We start from the raw sequence: 15787 nt of genomic DNA, 5'->3' as shown, positions 1-15787 counted from the left end.
TTCACAAGGAGGCTCCAGGAGATGAACCCAGGGCTTCTCATATGGCAGACAGGAGTACAACTCATTGAGCCAAAGCTGCTTCCCCCCCTCATTCACTTTTAACTACTCCTTTTTTTTTTTTTTAAGGAGGTACCAGGGATTGAACCCAGGACCTTGTACATAGGAAGCAGGTGCTCTGTCACTGAGCTACATCTGCTCCCCACTACTTTTTTAAAAATCCAGCTAACCCCTTTTGAATGTAGGTATTCCTCTATTGTTTGGCACATAGTTTGCTTCTAATTATTCACTACTACAAACAGTGCTATCCAATGTTTTGCTCTGATAAACATCCTTGTACGTGACATAGCATTTCGACTGCTATTAATACCCACTAACTTTCTTCATCCTGGGACTTCACAATGGGATGCTGCTTTTCTTGAAAAGAATTTCAAAAGGAAGTAGGGCATAAGGATGTGTTTGGGTCTTATTTTTTCTATGAGAAGAAAAAGGAAGAGCTTTGAATTAGAGTTGTGTTCTACTCCCTCCTCCATCTTTCAACTGCCATCAAAGACAAATCCTTATTTATGAAATGGGAATTCAAAATGTCTGTCTTTTGTGTGATCTATTTATCTTTAAAAAAAAAGATAATTAAAAATATATATAATAAAGTAAGGAAAAAAGTCATGCTTTGAGGATCACATGAGTGATTCAGCATTTTGCACTCTAAATGACATACACAGCTGAGAAGTAGTATGATGTGAGTTCCATGTCTTCCTAACTTCATAAATTTTTATTGAGGACCTACTATGAGAGGAACCCTGTTCTAGACACCAAGAATAGAGCAGTAAAGTTAACAGGCAAGACCCTGTTCTCATGAACTTTTCATTCCACTGAAGAGAAATGTGATAAACAAGGAAACATTTAAATCAACAAGAGAATTTCAAAAAATAATAAAACCAGATCAGGGAGGGTCATTTTTTTTTTATCATAGTGACAGGATTGGATTTTATTCTCAGAGCAGTGGGAAGGCAATGGAGAGTTTTAAGCAAGGAAATGACTTAATTCACATTTCAATAAAAGCTATTTTAGAAAGATCCCTCTCAACCCTCATACATTGCTGGTGGGAGTGTAAAATGGTGCAGCTGCTGTGGAAAACAGTTTGACAGTTCCTCAAAAAGATAAACATAGAATTATATATCCCAGCCATTCCACTCCTTGGTATATGCACCAAATCATTGTATACCTGTATACCAGTATTCACACAGCACTATTCACAATAGCCAAAAGGCAGAAACAATCAAAAGTGTCCACCAACAGATGAATAAACAAAATGTCATATATACACACAGTGGAATATTATTCAGCCATAAGAAGGAATGAAACTTTGATACATGCTATAATATAGATGAACCTTGAAAACATGACATTCAGTGAGAGAACTCCGACACAAAAGAACAAATGTTGGGAAACAGATGTGGCTCAACCAACTGGGCTCCTGTCTACCATATAGAAGATCCAGGGTTCGAAGCCAAGAGCTTCCTGGTGTGGGCAAGCGGGTCCACGTGGTGAACTGGCCCATGTGGAGTGCCAGCCCAGGTGGGAATCAGGCCACGCACAGGAGTATTGCCCTGTGTGGGAATGCCTCCTTGCACGGGAAAGCCGCCCTGCACAGGAGTGCCTGCCGAGGTGAGAGCTGGTGCAGCAAGATGACACAACAAGAGACACAGAGGAGAGAAAATAAGAAGACATAGCAGAACAGAGGAGCTGAGGTGGCGCAAGAGAGTAATTGCCTCTCTCCCACTCTGGAAGGTCCCAGGATCTGTTCCTGGAGCCACCTAATGAGAATACAAGCAGACACAGAAGAACACACAGGGAATGGACACAGAGAGCAGACAATGGGGAGGAATGGGGTAGGGGGAGAAATAAATAAAATAAATCTTAAAAAAAAAAAAAAGAACAAATGTTATTTGATTCCAATTATATGAGTTCTCTAAAATAGTAACATCCATAGAGACAGAAAGTAGCTCAGAGGTTACCAGTGGCTGGGGTGGGAGGGAAGGGGGAGTTACTGCTTGATGGGTTCAGGTTTCTGTTTGGGATGATGAAAAAGTTTTGGCTATGTAGGGTGGTGATGATAGCATAACATTGTAAATATGATTAATGCCACTGAAGCATACACTTAAAAATGACAAATGTTATATATATATATGTATATATATATATATATATATATGCTACCACAATACTTTTTTAAACACACAAAGTTGTCATGAAAAAATATGTAACAATAAAAAGCTCCCTCTGGCTGTGGGTGGGGAGTGGTATATGGGAAGCCAGCTTGGGCTCACTTATAACTGTCACGCCCCTCCTGCGTGGCAGCCCGTGCCTTCCATTGCTCTCCACGGATACGTAGTGGTTTGCATTCTCTTTCGAAGCTGTCTGAGCCCTTCTGCTCCTGGCTTGGACCCGTCCCTGCCAATTACCTGCAAACTCCCAAGGTTAGGAAAAGGAGACTGCCACCAACCACACCGTGGTCCGTTGAGGCTGTGACCACGGCAGGACCTGGTTGCGGGTGGGTAGGTGGCGGTGTGTGGTGTCAGCAAGCAGCAGCAGCCTGCTCTGGGTAACTTGAGAACCTGGGTTCTAGCAATGGAGAGGAGGAGCCAATACTCTGCTTCTTGGACCTCAGTTTTCCCATCTGGCAAGTGGGGCTATTTCTCATCTCAGCTCCTTCGATACAAAAATAAGGCCTTACATTTACAGGGAAAACAGACAGGGGTCAGATCCTGCTGCCTCGAAGAGTCAGGCCCTGGCACCCGGTGGGAGGCGGGCCATGGTTCCCCGGATGCTTGGTGGGGGTGGGGGCTCAGCAGAGAACAAAATCAGCGCCAGCCCTTTCTGAACTTCTTCCCTCTTACCTGCTCGGCTGGAGGGTACTTGTGTTCTTCTGGGTTTGAAATATTTCCCTTTGTTCTAGGAGAACGAGGAAGACTGCTAACCAGGTTTAGATATTCCCCTTCCCTAAGGGGAAAGTTTCTGAACACCTCTGGGTTTCAGGCCAGGCTGGTGGCAGACGAGGAGCCCGGCGACATTCCTTTCCTGGTCGGTCTATTTTAAACCACACAGATAACTAGGGAGGCGGAGGCAAGAAACAGAGGCTGCTCGGGGTGGAGGCCACCTGGCACCGGAGCTGGCCGCAGGCTGACAGGCTTTTAGTAACCTGGACTGGCTCCTCTGTGTGCAGAGCCGGGGAGGAGACGGGGCTCGCCATCCCGGAAGGGCCAATTCCCCAGGGAAGGCGGCGCACGCTTTCCAAGGAACCTGTCATTCGCTTCTTCATTCATTCCTTCAATAAGTAGTTGATGTCTCACATTAATTCTGGGTAATTCTCAGCTATTATCTCTCTCTCTTTTTTAAAAAGTTTTATTTTCTTATTTATTTTCCCCTGCCCTGCTGTTTTTGCTGTCTGTGTCCATTCGCTGTGTGATCTTCTGTCTCTGTTTTTCTTTTTGGCTTCTTTTCTCATCTTTCTCCTCTAAGATTCACCAGGATTTGATCCTGGGAACCTCCAATGTGGAGAAAGATTCCCTGTCAATTGTGCCACCTCAGTTCTGGGTCTCTGCTGCGCTTCACCTTGACTCTCCCCTTTGTCTCTCTTTGTTGCATCATTGTCTTGCTGTGTGACTCACTTGCGCAGACACAGGCTCATTGCATGGGCACTGCCTCACTGCATAGGCACTTGGCTCACTGCACGGGCACTGGCTCGCCACACAGACACACTTTCTCTTCTTCTTTTCACCAGGATACCCCAAGGATTGAACCCAGGTCCTCCCATATGGTAGGCGGAGGCCTTATCAGTTGAACCACATCCACTTCCCAGCCATTATCTCTTAAAATGGTTCTTCCACCCCATTTTCTCTTGCCTCTCCATCTGGAACTCCAAATAAATATATGCCAAAACTTCCCACAGATTCCTCCAACCTTCACCTTCTCTCTCTGGTATTGTCTATCTTGTCTTTCTGTGTTGCATTCTGGACAATTTCTTCTGATACATCACTAATTCTTCTGCCTTGTCCAATCTTCCAAATATGATTGAGTTTATTATTTTTATATTTAAAAAGTTTTCTTTAAGTTCTATTCTGTACTTTTCCAAAGCTATGTCAGTTTTTAAAGCCTTCTTTGAAAATCTAGCCCCTCTAAGCATTTTCAGTCTTGATAATTATTTCTTTAAACAGGACAAGCATAATTGTTTTGGAAGCTGTATTTGACAATTCCAGCATCTGAAGTTTGTGTGGGTCTGTTTCTGCTGCCTCTTGTTTCTGCTTGTTCCTGCTCATGTCACCTTGTTTCCTTGTGGGCAGGTTTTCTTTCAACTGCAGGCTGGTCTTTGCCCTTGAAAAGTTACTCATGGGCATCCTCTGAGGCCTGGAATGAATGAGCCATCTTCTGAAGATTTGTGCTGGCTTCTACCAGGCTCTTAGGACACTACCAGTTGGGACCACTTCAGTTCAAAGTTCACGGCTTAGTTTCCTGTCCATCCATGGATGTCTGTGGGAAGGGAGGTCTATGGCAACCCTTCCCTAGGAAATATTCTCTTCTACCTTTCTCTTTATTGTGGCAAAATACATAGAACAAAGTTTGCCATCTTAACATTTTTAAGTGTGCAATTCAGTGACATTAATTACATTCACAATATTGTGCAGCCATTACTACCATCTATTTCCAGAACTTTTTCGTACACCCAGTCAGAGTCTTTGTATCATTAAGCAATCATTCCCTCCCCCACCCCCAGCCCCTGGTAACCTTGAATCTACTTTCTGTCTCTATGGGTTTGCCTATCCTAGAGCATATGGGTGAAACTACATTATCTGTCCTTCGGTGTCTGGCTTATTTCACTCAGCATCATGTTTTCAAGATTCACCCATGTCATAGCATGTATCAGAACTTCCTTTTTATGACTGAATGATATCCCATTATATGGGTAGACCACATAAGTTTATCTAGTTGTCTATTTTTTTTCAAAGATTTATTTATTTATTTCTCTCCCCTTTCCTCCCCCAATTGTCTGCTCTCTGTCCATTTGCTGTGTGTTCTTCTGAGTCTGCTTGCATTCTTGTCAGCAACACTGGGAATCTGTGCCTCTTTTTGTTGTGCCATCTTGCTGCATCAGCTCTCCGTGTATGTGGCACCACTCCTGAGCTGGCTGTGCTTTTTTCACATGGGGTTGCTCTCCACGTGGGGCACGCTTCCTGTGTGTGGGACTCCCTATGTGGCACGGCGCTCCTTGAGTGCATCAGCACTGCACGTGGGCCAGCTCACCACACGGGTCAGGAGGCCCTGGGTTTGAACCCTGGACCTCCCATGTGGTAGGCGGATGCTCTATCAGTTGAGCCAGATCCGCTTCCCTATCCAGTCATCTACTGATGGACACTTGCATGGTTTTCAGCTTTTGGCTACTATGAATAATGCTGCTGTGAACACTGGCATACAATTATCTCTTTGAATCCCTCCTTTCATTTCTTTGGGGTATATAGCTAGGAGTGGAATTGCTGGGTCATATGATAATTCTATGTTTAACTTTTTATTTGAAAATGTTTATATTAGGGAAACGGACTTGGCCCAGGGGGTAGGGCGTCCGTCTACCACACAGGAGGTCCGTGGTTCAAACCCCGGGCCTCCTTGACCCATGTGGAGCTGGCCCATGCTCAGTGCTGATGCGCACAAGGAGTGCCCTGCCACGCAGGGTGTCCCCCACTTAGGGGTGCCCCACGCACAAGCAGTGCGCCCCATAAGGAGAGCTGCCCAGCGCGAAAGAAAGTGCAGCCTGCCCAGGAATGGCACCGCACACATGGAGATCTGACGCAACAAGATGACAGAACAAAAAAAGAAACACAGATTCCCGTGCTGCTGACAACAACAGAAGCAGACAAAGAAGACGCAGTGAATGGACACAGAGAACAGAGAACAGACAACCAGGGCGGGGGTTGGGGGGTGGGGGAGAGAAATAAATCTTAAAAAAATTTTTTTTTTAATGTTTATATTAGTACAGTGAAACTAAATTTTAGAGACACTGGATTATCATCAGTTTATTACAAAAGAGAGACATGGAAATAATCTCCATGATGGAAGATTTCAGAACGTCAGTGGAATGGGCAGCTTCACATGATGCCATTTCGATAGTGATCTATTTCAGTCTACATACTTCCCAAGAATGTCACCATCTCTAAATAAGAAATAATCCTTATCATCTAGAACTACTTTGGTGGCTCCATATTCTGGGAGAACTTTATCTCCAACTTTCACACTAACTGGTTGAATATCTCCACCCTTTCCTTTGGATCCCGATCCAACAGCTGCTACTGTTGCCTGCAATACTTTTTCTTGAGATTTTTCTGGAAGCATAATGCCCCCTTTGGTTACAGTTTCAGCAGCACTCCTTTCAACCAAGACTCTGTCAAAGAGGGCATAAACTTTCTAAACGCCTGCCCTGCCGTGGCTCCAATTGCAGCACTCTGCTACCACGTCACCACTGCCGCAAGGACATGTAGTCTGGCCCTGTGTATAACTTTTTGAGGTAACACCAAACTGTTTTCCACAGCGCCTGCACCATTTTACATTCCCAGCGGCGATGCATGAGGGTTTCAATTTCTCCTCAGCAACACTTGCTGTTTTCATTTTTTTGAAGTATAGCCATCTCATGGGGGTGACATGATATCTCACTGTGGTTTTGACTGGCATTTTTGATATGCATTTTGTGCATCTTTTCAAGTGCTTATAGGCTCTCCTTCCTTTTTTCCCCACTTTGTTTAGCATCAAGACAGATTCTCTCTCGTCCCTGGGGTTGGGTCACTGATGACTGTCAGGGGCAAATGTTTAGCAGTCAGCTCTCTGGGGAGGGAGGGGAAAGCCCTGATTTGTAGCAACTCCTGATTTCCGTGGTGTAAATACTCCCGTCCCGGTCAGCGTCAAGCTACCAGCGTGCAGTAAGGAATGGAGTTTGGAAGGGTTGTGCCCAGTGGGCCCTCACGGGTCTATATGAGTCTGCTCTGGCATGTTACCAGGTTTGCTCTGGTTTGTCTCCACTGCTCTCTCTTCAAGGCCACTCCACGACAGTGTGCTGGCAAATCCCCTTGAAGGGTTCTGGCGTTTGTTCAGGATTTGTCCTGGTTCCCTTGGGGAGGTGCTGTTTGAGCTGAGACCTGCATGAGGAGGAGTCAGCAGCAGATGGGGGGGACGGCAGAAGGAAGGGCCTGCGCATAGACCTTGAGCCGGGAACAGAGTGGGCCTGCCGGAGGGAAAGAAGGCGAGTCCCTCCCCCCAGGAGAGCGGGGGCGTGGGGGGGGTTGCGGCCAGGGAGGAGGCTGGGAGGAGGCACGCCCAGGAGCCCATGACCAGCTGTCTTCGGAGGGCAGGGGTCAGTCATCGGAGGACTTGGGCCGGAGGAGTGAGAGGATGTGATTTCCGGATTCGTAGATCTCGATGACTCAAGTGAGGGCTGCACATGGTAACTTCCTTCAGAGAAGCGAAGTGTGAGGATGGGGCTGTGTTCATTTCCTATGGCTGCTGCCACAAATTACCATGAATGCAGCGACTTTAATTATCAGAAATGCATTTGCTCTGGGAGCCGGAAGTCCAAAGTCAGGGTGTCCGCAGGGCCGTGCTCCCTCCAGGGGCTGTGGGGAGAGGCCACTTCACGCTCCCCTCCTGGCTTCTGGCCACTGCGGCCATCCCTTGGCTATAGACACCTCCCTCCAACCCCTGCCTCCACCTTCACAGGGAGCTCCCCGGGGTGCACGTATGCGTGTGCAGGTGCAAATTTCCTTCTTCTTAGAAGGACTCCAGTCATTGGATTAGGGCACCCCTACCTCAGTATGACTTTAACTCAGCTTGATGACATCTGCAAAGACCCTATTTCCAAATAAGGCACCAAGGGCTAGGATTTCCACGTATCTTTTCGGAGAACACAATTCAACCCATAATGGGGAAAAAAGAGTAACGTAACAGCAGAGAAACCTGACAGCCACGTCCTCAGCCAGGGTCAAGGTCGACATGGACGTGGGAGGTGATGAGCATGGCGCCTTCGCTCTGATCTTCCCCAGAACTCAGAGCCCCAGTAACTGATCATGAGAAAAACATCTAATTCCAGTGCCGGAGCTGCCTACAAAATACCCCAAAACTGTCAAGGTCACCCAAAACAAGGAAAGCCGGAGAAACAGTCACAGCCTGGAGGAGCCTCTGGAGCCTTGATGACTGAATGGAATGTGTGTCCTGGATGGGATCCAGGAACAGAAAAAGGACATTTTGTAAAACACCAAGGACATCGGCATGAAGCACGGACTTCAGGCCCTAATGCATAAGAACGTGTGGATACTGGTTCGTTAGCTGTGGCAAATATACCGTAGCACTGTAAGACACGAATAAGAAGGGACCCTGGGGTGGGGGAGGTGAGAACCCCGTACTATCATCACAGTTTTTCGGTAAATCTGAGACTGTTCTAAAAAAGAAAGAACAGTTAAAAAAAAAAAACAACTCCTTGCCACTGAGCGGAGAAGGGCTGGTAAGGGTGGGGCAGGGGAGGTGACCATGAGTACCATTGCCGCTGGCGAGGCGGTGGCGGGGATCTGGGGGGACGCAGGAGATGCAGAAATCGATCTGATTCAGGAGGAGTGGCCAGGGGCCGCCGGGTCTCGCCGAGAGGCACTGCGAGGGGATGAGGGAAGGGAGCGGTCAAGCACAATCCCAGATGTTAGGGCTTGAGCAACTGGCGGATGGTGTCATTGCTTCTGATGGGCCTGGCTGGGCGAAAAACAGGTTTGGGAGGAAAATCTCAAGAGGCTCCGTTTCAGCCACTGTGAGTCTGAGGCACCTTTGGCGCATCAGAAAGCAGCTTTCTTTTTTTTTTTTTTTAATTAAAATTTTTTTTTTCTTATTTCTCTCCCCTCCCCCCCCCACCCCGGTTGTCTGTTCTCTGTGTCTATTTGCTGCGTCGTCTTCTTTGTCTGCTTCTGTTGTTCTCAGCGGCATGGGGATCTGTGTTTCTTTTTATTGCGTCATCTTGCTACATCAGCTCTCTGTGTGGGTGGCGCCACTCCTGGGCAGGCTGCATTTCCTTTCGCGCTGGGCGGCTCTCCTTATGGGGCGCACTCCTTGCGCGTGGGGGCTCCCCTACACGGGGGACACCCCTGCGTGGCAGGGCACTCCTTGCGCGCATCAGCACTGCGCATGGGCCAGCTCCACACGGGTCAAGGAGGCCCGGGGTTTGAACCGCGGACCTCCCATGTGGTAGCCGGACGCCCTAACCACTGGGCCAAGTCCGCTGCCAGAAAGCAGCTTTCAAGTAGGCAAGGAGGTGTACTGATTCAGCTGGAGGTTTGTGGTATTATGGGCCAGGAGCCCACCCAGGAAGAAAAGCACAGGGCCTGTCTTTAAGAAGCTTCTAGTATCTTTGGAGCCCAAGCAACACACCAAGTAGCCTAGACAGGCCAAAGAAATGAGGATGGAGAAGAGCCCAGGTGGGACAGTGGGAAATCAGGGAAAACTTCCTGGAGACAGAGGCGCGTGAAGTTTACTATCCAGTTTGGGTGTTCCTGAAATCAGCCACCTACTGATTCCAGAGAGGCTCTTCCTTGCCCAGAGCCAGCACACTTCAGGTGTTGATGCAGTTTCCTGAGGCCCAGTCAGGCTCCTGTTTGGAAAAGCCTTCCCTTCCTCTAAGCCTTTGTCCAGGAAAGCCAGATAATTGAGGGTCAGAAGGTAGAGGACTGACTCGAGCCTGCCAGGCAGCCAGGCTTTGTCAGCCCAGGGCCTCGCCACAGGTTACGCAAGGTGAGAGGCTTACGTAAAGGACATGAGTCACCTCTTCAGGGTCACCAAGGCTCTAATCGCCCCGGGCGGTTTCGGTATTGATCTCCCAGCCAGGAACGGAAGGGCGTCTCTCTTCTCTACCTGGGGCCTGGGTGGCTGCCCACCTGGCCACTTTCCACCTGACGTGGAACAGAAAATGCCTTGAACCGCTTCCTCCAGCTTGACTTCACAGCAGGACGCTGAATTATGACTGCAGGAAGCCGAGGGCCGGCGAGTGGCAGGCGCCGCTCCGGGGCCCCTGGTCTACAGAGTGGGAGAAGCCTTGCTGCCTCCCCGGGCTTCCGCCCCCGGCCAAAGGATGGCCCCACGCTCTGATGCCCGCCCCAGCGGCGCCGTGGCCGTGGCCGTGGCCTCCAGGACCAGCCCGGCGCCTCCCTGGCCCCAGCTCCCCCCACCCTCCCCCAAGTATCTCCGGGCTTCAGTCCCACTTCTCTTTCCCTGCTCCTCAGAGTCCAGACTTGCTCCTGCCTCAGTGCTTTGAAAGACGTGAAATTCATGTAATGTACAAATAACCATTTTAAAGATTTAGAGATATTTAGTGCATTTACAATGCTGAGCAACCACCAGCTTTCTCTGGTTTCAAAACCTCATCGAGTGTGGGGGGAATTAATTTAAAAAACCTCATCACCATAAAGGAAAAAAAATCTGTCTTTAGATGTATTGTAATAAATTGTGATGAGGTTTCACTGGTGTATACATATGTCAAAACTTACCAAATTGTGTATTTTAAGTATGGGTGATTTATTAATAGATGCCAGACCTCTATAAAGTGGTTAATAAAGAACACGCTTCACCATATAAACACCCTGTTTGCCTGAGCCCAGGGCAGCCCCGCCCCACCCCCTCTCCTCCAGCCCCGCTAACTTCTAATCTGCTTCCTTTCTCTACGGATTTGGCTATTCTGGATATAGTACCTAAAAAGGATCTTACGATATCTGTTTTGTTTTTTTTTTGTCCTGACTTTATTGCTTATTCCTTAGGAAGGTTTTCTTGTTTGTTTGTTTGTTTTTAGTTTATAGCGGTAGCATATATCTAATACAAAATTTCCCATTTTAACCATTTTTTAGATGTACAATTCAGTGGCATTAATTACATTAGTAATGCTGTGCTACTATCACCACCATTCATGACCAAAACTTTTTCATCACCCTAAACAGAGACTGTGCCCATTAGTCAGTAACTCCCCTTTTCCCCCTCTCCCCAGCCCCTGCTCACCTTGAACCTACTTTGTCTCTACGAATTTGCCTATTCTAGCTGTTTCATAGAAGTGGCCTCACACACTATCTGTCCTTTTGTGTCTGGCTTCTCTCACTCGGCGTCATGTCTTTAAGGCTCATCCATGCTTCTTATGTAGCAGAACTTCATTCCTTTTTTTTTTTTTTTTTTTTTTTTTTTTAAAGGTACCAGGGATTGAACCCAGGTCCCAGGTCCTCATACTTGGGAAGCAGGTGCTCCACCACGGAGCTTCACCTGCTCCTCCCCCTTTATTTTCAGGAGAACTTCATTCCTTTTTACGGCTGAATAATATTCCGTTGTATGGAAAGACCACATTTTGCTTATTCATTCCTCTGTCTACAGACATTCAGGCAGGTAGTCTCCACCTTTTGGCTGCTAGGAACATGCTGCTGTGAATGCCTGTGGACCAGCGTCTGTATAGCACATGTTTTCAATTCTTTGGTGTTTATACCTAGGAATGGAATCGCTGGGTCGACCAGATGTTTCACTTTTCTAGGCTCTTCCTTTTCCCCAGTCCCACATGGCTGGACCTTCCTCTTTACTCAGTTCTCAACTCAGAAATCACCTCCTCAGAGGCCTTCCCAGACCACCCCAGCTCAAATAGCGCCACTGTCCCAAATCACTCTCTTGCCTTTCCACCCTCTGGGGTCCACGTGCAGGCCCTCTTGTCTCCTGATCTGCTGGGACCTACCCTCTCACCCTCTCGCACAGTGCCTGGGGCTCTTTAGACCCAGGAGATGTCCAGTAAATATGCAGCATGACGGTGCTCGGGCTGCCAATGGGAAAGAACTGCCCCAACAGCACAAGGCCCCGTGAACCCTGGCTGCCGGGACTGCGGCACTGCCCACAGGTGACTCAACCATTTAAAGGTACCGTTTCCTGCTGCCTGAGGAAAGAACAAAAACCAGCCAAGGAGAACCATTGTGACACTGTCAACCCTTCCCTGTCGGTGACTCAGCTCAAACACCTGTTCAGCAACTCCCCATCTCTTGGGACAGAACGGTAACCCTTAGTGACCTACTGCAAAGAAAAAAAAAGTAAGGCCAAGGTGGAAACTAGCTTGGGTGGGGAATCTGACACACGTAAGAGCTCTGGTCAGTTTGCTGGGGCAGCTTGGAGCTCAGGAGATCAGGCTGCCTGTGTCCAAGTTCCCGCCTCAGCACTTATGCCCCGGGTGACTGTGCAGTTACGCAACCTCAATTTTCTTTCCTTGGAAAAACTGGATTCATAGTAGCAGCTTCCTCATAGGACTGTTGTGAAGATTAAGCGAGTGAACATTATATAAAGCATTAGAACACTGAGTGCTTGCTGCACAGAAAGCACTTTATATGTGAACAGTCGTCATCATCGTCACTTATCCATCACTACTGATATCTACAGGTCGGTCGTGCAGGTGAGTACACTAAGTACCCCTTTAAGATGGATAAATTGATGTTATGGGTTTGCCCCCCAAAAAGATACATTGAAGTCCTCATGATGGATGTAGGATGACCAAATACCTGAAAGTAACTTGTTTCTCTCCCTGTTGCTAGGATACAACGAAAAGAATTGTATGTAAATCAGAAGGTGATGAGATGCAACCCTCTCTTGGTGCCAAATTCCGCTTTTGGTGGTCAAGAACATCCTCTTGAAGCAATGAAGTATGAAAACCAGCTTCAACCAGTTGGCTAGACCTGCACAGAAGCAGCCCCTTGCTGTCCTCACTTGAACTTGCTTAATTAACATAGTAAAATTCCCACCCAGGGGTGGAGCTGTCCGCGCCTTTCTTGATGCAATCAATGTATGTGCAGGTATGATTTCCTGAACATACTAATCATACAATTATATAACCAGCGATGTGTATTCACCCATGTGCATAAAAACGAATGCATAATCAAAGCAAATGCTAAGTAATAACTTGGGTATTTAAGCAAGAGTAAAACTGCGGCACAGGGAGTCGGGTCTGAGTCACTTTAGACTGGCCTTGGCTCCTTACCTCTGCAGCAGTAATAAGTGTGGGTTTGCCTAACTCTCATGTTGCGGTTTTCTCCATGCCATCTCTGGTTATCCATAAAGGCCCTGCCCTGAGGCCTAATACTCCCAGGACCTCAGACTGCGGCCCTGTTTGGCAATGGGGCTGTGGCAGATGCAATTAGCTGCATTACGATGAGGTGGTGCTGGAGCAGGGTGGGCCTTTACTCCACCGTGACTGGTGTGCTCTTCAGCAGGGGAGAAGAGCCACAGACACACAGAGGAGGGCGCCGCGGACGGACAGGCCGAGGCTGGAGGTGCAGCTACAAGCCAAGGAGCGCCAAGAAGGGCCGGCGGCCCCCAGGCGTGGCGAGGCCACGGAGCATCCTTCCCTACAGAGTCCTGCCACCACCGTCATTTCAGAATTCTGGCCTCCAAGTCTCTGTTGCTTTAAGCCACCCAGTTTGTGGTGCTTTGTTACAGCCTAACTAGAGGATTAATACAAATGCTAAATTTTATGCTAGGACTTGAAACTCCTACCCTCGGGTTCACTGGACTTATCCAGGCCAGCTAACAGGGAGGTGAGGATGGTCAACCACCACACCAGGGAACCGAGAGAGTCTACAACTGTACGCAGGAGAATCGCATCCATCTTCCACGTGGAATCTAAGCTCCCTCTCGATAGAGAAGTGGAATGGACATCACCATCCCAGGGTCCACAGGATGGAGAAATATAGCACGGATTAGAGTGGACTTACTGATATTCTACTATGGAACTATTGTGATTAGTAATAGAAAAAATTGTAGCACTGATGTGGAGAAAGTGGTCACAGTAGTTGCTGAGGGCAGGGAGAAGGAAGAAGAGATGTGATGTGGGGGCATTTTCAGGACTTGGAGTTGCCCTAAATGATATTGCAGGGACAGATGCTGGACATTATATATCCTGCCATAACTCACTGAATGTACTGGGGAAGAGTGCAAACTACAATTAAACTATTATCCATGTGGTGCAGCAGTGCTCCAAAATGTCTTCACCAAATGCAATGAATGTGCCACACTGATGAAAGAGGTTGTTGATGTGGGAGGAGTGGGGTGTGAGTGGGGGTATATGGGAACCTCTTATATTTTTTGAATGTAACATTTAAGAAAAAATAAAATAAAGAGATCGTAGGGAAAAAAAAGAAAAAAAATTATGCTATATTTATTTTACTAAAGCACAAAAACAATCTTTTAATCAATCTCTGACATCTTTCCAAAAGGAAAAAAAGGTTAAAGAATTATTTCCGCATTATTATTTGAATCATGGTCTCCTACCCTGGGCCAGAAGTAAATTACCTGAGCAGTAATGGCTGTCTGGGTGGTGGGTGCTAGAGCCCGGTCTCCGTGGAACTCTCTGGAATTCCAGGCTCCTCTGTCAGGGCCTGGAGACAGGCAGGCTTGTGGTGGAGGTTCTCAGCAGGGCGGGGAGTGGAGGTGACGGCAGCCAGCTCAGGTCTGCGCCGAGGCTCTTGGCTGGAGGACTTGTTTGCTCTCTGGCTGTTTAGAGACTTCAGTCATCAGAGGTCAGATCAGCTTCTCTCCTTCCCCCAGGAAGTCTTCCTGGACGGGCCAGCACTTACCGAACTGGACGGTTCTATTTAGCTTTGAGGGCTCCCCCTGACAGGGGAAATTTTAATATTCAGAAACATCCCTGGGCTAACATTTCATCCTGTTTGCTCGGGTCTGTTTTCACCCTTCGTGAAAGAAATAAAGCGTCACATAAAATGTTTGTGCCCCGGTGGCCTCCAGTCACCAGAGAACAGACTGCCCCTTTCAAGGAACTGCCAAGCACCCCACATGCCCCCCAAATTGCATGTACTTCACGGGTATGTGCATTTTTGGGCGGAGAGTTTCTATCATTTTCATCAAATTGCCGAAGGGACTTAGGAACCCAAAATGCCCGGGACAGAAGCCTTCGGCGTCAGGGCCATCCAGCTTAGCCCTCGTCTTGTGCGGGTTTCTGTTCCCTGAAAGGACTTGTACCTCCCGATGCAGGGCCGGGCGCCGGGTGACGGGTGACGAGGGTCGCACAGACCAGCCTGTCGCCAAGGAGCCCTGACAGGGAGCCGAGGGCTCGCCCTTCTCGGAGGCCGCGCAGCAAGTGTGCAAGGGACCTCGTTCTCCACCCTCAGTGGCGACCACAGCGGTGGCCTCTCACCCTGCAGTTGCCCCCGGGGCTGCCCCCGTGGGCAAAGCCGGTCCCAAGACCCAGGATGAGTCACCTCAGAGCCTCCTCACGGCTCGGCGGCTCGACACACCGGTTGTACTTGGCGGGACGACCTGCGGTTTTCCTGGCATCCGGGTCATACGCTCTTCAAATGAAGGCAGCGGTGGGGCAGGAGACACGGGCAGGGGAGCGCGGAGACGGCCACTCTGCTGAATACAGCTAAGACCTTGGAGACGTGTTCTTAGCTCTGGGCCTCAGTTTCCCTGTCAGTTGGTCTGCCTAGTGGTTTTCAAACTGTGTCATGGAGTGTCCAAGAGTTCCTTCACTTCGTTAGCGACTAATGTTTACTGCGTGCCTTCTATGTGTCGGGAGCTTTTCTAGGCACCAGGGAGGCAGCAGTGACCAAGACAAAATCTAGTGTGAAAGAGAAGTCACGACGGGGTGAACAAATTCATAAAACCAAAGAATAAAGCCTCATAACTGCGATTGAAAAAATATATATTTTTATTTATTTCTCTCCCTTTCACCCCCTACCCCACTGTCTACTGTCTG

The 15787-nt window shown here is 48.2% G+C and overlaps 1 long non-coding RNA gene across 1 annotated transcript; it reads left to right on the top strand.

Annotated features, from left to right (window-relative positions):
- Positions 1-12194: 12194 nt before the first annotated feature.
- LOC139436973 (uncharacterized) lies at positions 12195-14196 on the top strand. The gene is made up of 3 exons (XR_011646482.1): positions 12195-12472; positions 12612-12869; positions 13284-14196. It is a non-coding gene; the product is annotated as an uncharacterized lncRNA (long non-coding RNA).
- The last annotated feature ends 1591 nt before the right edge of the window (positions 14197-15787 follow it).

This window comes from Dasypus novemcinctus, chromosome 19 (assembly GCF_030445035.2).
Source record: "Dasypus novemcinctus isolate mDasNov1 chromosome 19, mDasNov1.1.hap2, whole genome shotgun sequence".
Lineage (NCBI taxonomy): Eukaryota > Metazoa > Chordata > Mammalia > Cingulata > Dasypodidae > Dasypus > Dasypus novemcinctus.
This window is presented reverse-complemented; position numbering and strand designations above follow the sequence as displayed.